This window comes from Haliotis rubra, unplaced genomic scaffold (genome assembly GCF_003918875.1).
Source record: "Haliotis rubra isolate DU_JTF1 unplaced genomic scaffold, ASM391887v1 Scf735, whole genome shotgun sequence".
Classification (NCBI taxonomy): Eukaryota; Metazoa; Mollusca; class Gastropoda; order Lepetellida; family Haliotidae; genus Haliotis; species Haliotis rubra.
The window spans coordinates 203,504-209,503 of record NW_025767452.1 but is presented as its reverse complement, the minus strand read 5'-3'; positions in this window follow the sequence as shown (position 1 = coordinate 209,503).

Genomic DNA, 6,000 nt, shown 5'->3' with positions numbered 1-6,000 from the left:
ATGTTTTTTTGTCATCCTGATTTGTTTGAACAGAGAGATACCTTTGAGACTCAGCTCTATGTCTTAACAAAAACTGAAGGTGGTCGGTCAAAACCTTTGACAGACAAATACATTCAAATGTTATTTTGCAACATGTGGAACATTTCAGCAATGGTGCAGCTCCCTGAAGGTAGGGATATGGTGATGGGAGGAGACACTGTTACAGCAACTGTGCTACTTAGAAAGCCAATGGTATTCTCAGTCGGACAACGATACACAGTTAGAGAAAATAAGCTGACTGCCCTTACTGGTGTGATAACGAAAGTGTTGCCTTCGCTGGACATTAAAATTCCAGGTTTCAATTTTGAAAGACCAAGAAGTCACAGAATAGAAGGAAATGCATGGCTAACTAGAAAAAGAAGACTGGGATGATTATTTAGTTGCTGCTCTAAAACAAATCATAAATATACTGGAACTACGTTTATTGAATTGAAAGATGTACCAAGGGTACCAGGATGATCCACATTTTCTGTTGATAACGGTTATTGTAGCTTGCTTTTGGAAATGAACTTTAGTAATCATGGCATCTATGTCAATAGTACGAGTGCCATTTGTAGTTCCAGTGTATGCAGTTTCAGAGAGTGTGGTACACCAACCACCATGAGTAGTTGTACACATGTATTAGCATTGAATAACTTGTGATAACTTATTGGAAGTGAAATGTGGAATAAACATTAAAAATTAAATTCAGGTTTCAAGTGTTGTTCTTTACCAGGTTTACAGATTCAATGCTTGTCAAAGAGCTGACTAACACAATCAAAGGGTCAGACTCTTTGAACTGACTCACGCAGGTCATTGTATCCCAGTTGCATAGATTGATGACTATGCTCATCTCATTCACTTGATTGTCTGATCGAAATTTGATTTACAGTGAAATATGGCTGGGATATTGTTGAGTGTGAGGTTAAACACAATATTATTAGTATTCTACTATTCTATCACTGTATCAGGGTCTTGAGATTTTGATAAGGTTCCTCGTGTCAAATATCATCTGCAACTTACATATGTTCTGTATATTCACCCCAAATAGATTAGAATAGCCCAGAGGTTGTAAGTTACCACAGTTTGTTCCCCCAAGTTTGCCAGCATCTTATGATCTTGATGCACCCTATTGTCAGCTGTGTTTTATCCCAGGTTCATCCTCATCATAATCTGTGGAGAGTCAGTACCATTGTAGTCTAATGGTTAAAATATCTGCATGGAGTGAGGAAGGTTGATGTTTCGATCCCCCACCAGTGACATACAAAAGGCCACTCAGCATCTTGGGGTTAAAACAGTACCAGTCCACTCTGACTATACTGTGGGGGCGGTGGGGATAGCCTAGTGGTTAAAGCATTTGTTCACCACCCGGAGACCTGGGTTCGATTTCCCACATGGGTACAATGTGTGAAGCCTATTTCTGGTGTCCCTGGAATATTGCAAAAAGCGGCATCAAACTATATTCACTCACTCACTCGCTGTATACTGCGTAATGAGTAGATATTCATATATAAACAGTGACATATATGAATGTTCTAGGACTATAACACAACATTAGTCCTGAATAATGCAAAACCACACAGACCCAAACATGTCATACACCTGAAATATTCAATATGTTAATACCTCAAGTTATTCAAATTAGCTCACATGAAGGTCTTTTTTTTAAGGTTGCATACTAGTATTAACAGGAGCCATCAGTTATCACCAAAGTCAAGAGGAGCTTCCTTGTCCATTAAGCTTGTGGTATATCATCCGTCATGAACACTGCTTGTGGGTACATGTGAGAATTGTTCCCCAGTGACTATAATGGATGAGATGGTCAAGACTGGTTGGTTGGTTGGTTGTTTAGCGCCGCACTCAGCAATATTACAGCTATATGGCGCCGGTCTATAAATAATAGAGTCTGGACCAGACAATCCAGTGATCAACATCATGAACATCGTTCTACGCATTTGGGATACGATGACATGTCAACCAAGTCAGCGAGTCTGACCACCCAATCCAGTTGGTCGCCTCTTACGACAAGCATGGGTTGCTGAAGATCAATTCTAACCCGGATCTTCATGGGTTGGTCAGACTGTGTCACGGCTACCTGATTTAGCTGGAAGATTGGTTGATGTTGATCACTAGATTGTCTGGTCCAGACTCGATTGTTTACAGATCGCGGCCATATAGTGGGAATATTGAGTAGGTAATAATAGCTGAATGTGGCATGACACTAAACTGACTCACTATCTTCATAAACTTTAATGAAAAGGAGCACCGAGACTTTCTTCATTTTCATAAGTTGCTGTAACCAAAACTTGCTACATTTGTTGTAGGTGAAGATCAGCTACATTGGGTGTATTTGGGTCTGTATGGCAGACTATGCCCATGCCCACAGGAACTTGTACAGGCTTAAAACTGTGTTAAGACCCCGTCAGTGACAGTATATATACCTCATGCCAGTTTTAATCGTTACATGGGACACCAGAAATGGGCTTCACACACTGTACATATGAAGGGAAACGAACCGGCGTCTTCGGTGTGACGGACGAATGCTTTACCCTCTAGGACTACCCCATCAACCCCCGTATACTAAAGGATTAACAGTCCTGGAAATACATTATTAAACTCGATGAATATTCAACATTCATTCAGGATGGAAAGATAATCAGCATTCCCTCGTTCTGTGTATACTATTCCCTGAAAAAATGCATTCTGAACTCGGGAAGTACTTTATCAGCCTCAGGTGAGTACATGTTGTCAGTGTCTCCCGAATTAAAAGGTCTTGCGCTCACACTAAATTCATTCAAGGATCTATAATCCATACTTCCTATTAACATCTGCATGTTTCAAAGTTGTCTAAATATTTGTGCATTCAGAATATAAGCATACTGACAGTAAATACTGATATTTACTATGTGTTCTCTTATCTCCAGTGGTCAGGATATCGGAGACCCATTACCAGGGAAGCGGAGCTTGACATGTTAGGTGCGTTATGCATTAGCTTTAGTCACAAATATATTGACATACAACATAATTTATATCAAGGCAGAAGGGATGGTTATTCCGATATTAAGACTGTAGTTTCTTGGCCTCCGAGTTCAACTCCGTTTTTTACGAGTGAGTGAGTTTGGTTGTACGCTGCATTTAGGGACCATTCATAAATTATGGGGTGTGGTTGGGTTGTGTGGTGATAATTTTAAGAAGGGTCACCCATTTTGTTCTGGGATTGTGTGTGTGGAAGTGTGTGTCGTCAATTTTGTACATAAAAATATTTAACAGTTATGCTTACAGAATATGGGAAGGGGGAGAGGGTTTTGTACATGACATGCAGAGGGGGTCACTTACTTTGTACATGAATTTTAGGTGTGTGTGTGGGGGTGGGGGTGGGTGGTTCAGTCACATTGTATATGCTTCTCCATACAAATCATCACACCCCTAGCCATAAATTATGAACGTCCCTCAGCAATATCACAGCGGAGGGCAGCAGAAACGGGATTCACACAATGTACCCATGTGGGGAATCGAACCCGAGTCTTCGGCTTGACGCCGTTGTACGAAACTGCAAAGTATATACATGTATATATATATATTCCATCACATAATCTGTTTAACTGTAATCACTTCTCCCTGAAGATAAAAGTGAAACATGTTGGAGAAGATCCGTGTCGTGTGAAAAGCGACTATCTTGTCGTAAGAGGCGACTAACGGGATCGGGTGGTCAGTTTCGCTGACTTGGTTGACACATGTCATCGGTTCCCAATTGCGCAGATCGATGCTCATGCTGTTGATCACTGGATTGTCTGGTCCAGACTCGATTATTTACAGACCGCCGCCATATAGCTGGAATATTGCTGAGTGCGGCGTAAAACTAAACTCACTCACTCACTCCGTGTCGTGTGATTATTTCAGAAACTTCTTATATATGTACTACTGTACGCTCGGTATATATATATATATATACAGGGGCGGATACAGCTTTTTGAGAAAGGGGGGGTGCACACTATTGAGAAAAGGAGGGGTGCACACTTCGTTTTCACCCGAGTTTCAATGGTCATTTAACAAACTTTCAGCACAAAAAGGGGAGTGCGCACCCCTGCACCCCCCTCTGGATCCGCCTATGATATATATAAAGAAAGTTATGAGAATACCGAGCGTACAGTAGTACATATATAAGAAGAAGTTTCTGAAATAATCACACGACACGGATCTTCTCCAACATGTTTCACTTTTATCTTCAGGGAGAAGTGATTACAGTTAAACGGATTATGTTATCACACACACACACACACACACACACACACACACACACACACATAGGGTAGGGTCTATATACCTATATCTTTCTAAGGCTGTTTCTATGCGAGACACGCCTCTAAGTATATTAGAAATAGCGCATGACACATGCCGAGTGGCCCAGTCTATAAACTGGCGTTTAATACAGGAAATACGGGATTTACCTATGACAACAATGCTACTCTTAGATATATTGAACACCCCCTACACCTAAATTATGGGTAAAGGTGACAAGGAAATGTTGACTGGATAATGAATACTTTGTTTAGGTAATGATAGGTGATGTGTGTATGGAAGATTCCATACTTCTATTCTTAATGAGTTGTGGTAAGCTGTATCCGCCCGTGTTTCATCATCTGTTTCAAACATTAATGCCTGGTCCTGCAAAACAGATATGGAGTGTACACACCCAATACATTTTAATCACCTCTATCTTCAACATGAGTCATGATCATTCACCGATGCAGTCCCAGTCAGTTCATTATATATACCCAATGCGCTAAGAGGGTGAATAGTAGAGCTGTGACGATATATCGCAGTATCGATAATCGTGATACCTTTTCTGACAATAAATATATCGATACCTTTTTTCGTATCGTGATATGTATCGTTTACCTAAAAATTGTAAATTGTCACTAGAAATTGACTGTTATGTCAAAATTTACACTGTTATTACTTGTTGTCAAAATAAACTTTTTAGAGAAAATAACTAAAGATAGCATATCGTGATACGCATCGTATCGAAACGTATCGTTCCAAGATATCGCGATACGTATCGTATCGTGAAATGTCTGTATCGTCACACCTCTAGTGAATAACTATGTTTGTTTAGTCCCAAGACAGAACTAATGATGTAAAACTATTCCTAGTTTTAGATATACAGCAGTATGGTCTGAAATATTATTATGGCTAATTATTGAGTTACTGTGTACAATGGATATAATATAATGGAGTGGGTTAAATTATAAAGGGTCCAAAACGTTTACTCAATTGCTCTTCAGACTCGGTCACATGCTTGATTATGAATTATCGTACGCCGATGATGTTCGCGAAGTAGCTCATTATATCAACCACTGGTTTGTCATGTTAAGGCACCCGTGAGGATCCGGGTTAGAATGAACCTTCAGTAACCCATGCTTGTCGTAAGAGGCCACTATCGGGATCAGGTAGTCAGGCTCGCTGGCTTGGTTGACACATGTCATCGGTTCCCAATTGCGCAGATCGATGCTCATGCTTTTGATCACTGGATTGTCTGGTCCAGGCTCGATTATTTACAGACCGCCGCCATATAGCTGGAATATTGCTGAGTGCGGCGTAGAACTAAACTCACTACTCCTTTTATACACCAACAGGAAAGGCTGTTAATGTTTACCTAAAACTCACTCACTCATGTCAAGGCCCCATCGTATAGCTCGATATACGGCGATACATAACATTCACTCCGTCATTGGTGTTCATCAACCAATGCTTGTCGTAAGTGGCGACTAACGGGATCGGGTGGTCAGGCTCGTAGACTTACAACTATAATAGTCTCTGAAATGAACATATCTTACAGAAAAGAAGTTCATAGTAAAAAAAATAAAATATAATGGAAAGGAGCCCTGTGAGTTTCTTCATTTCCGTGGAAATCTAGACTTGCCACATTTTCTAGGTTGCGTGGGCTTTCTTGGATATATTTTCCATACAGCTGGTTTATCG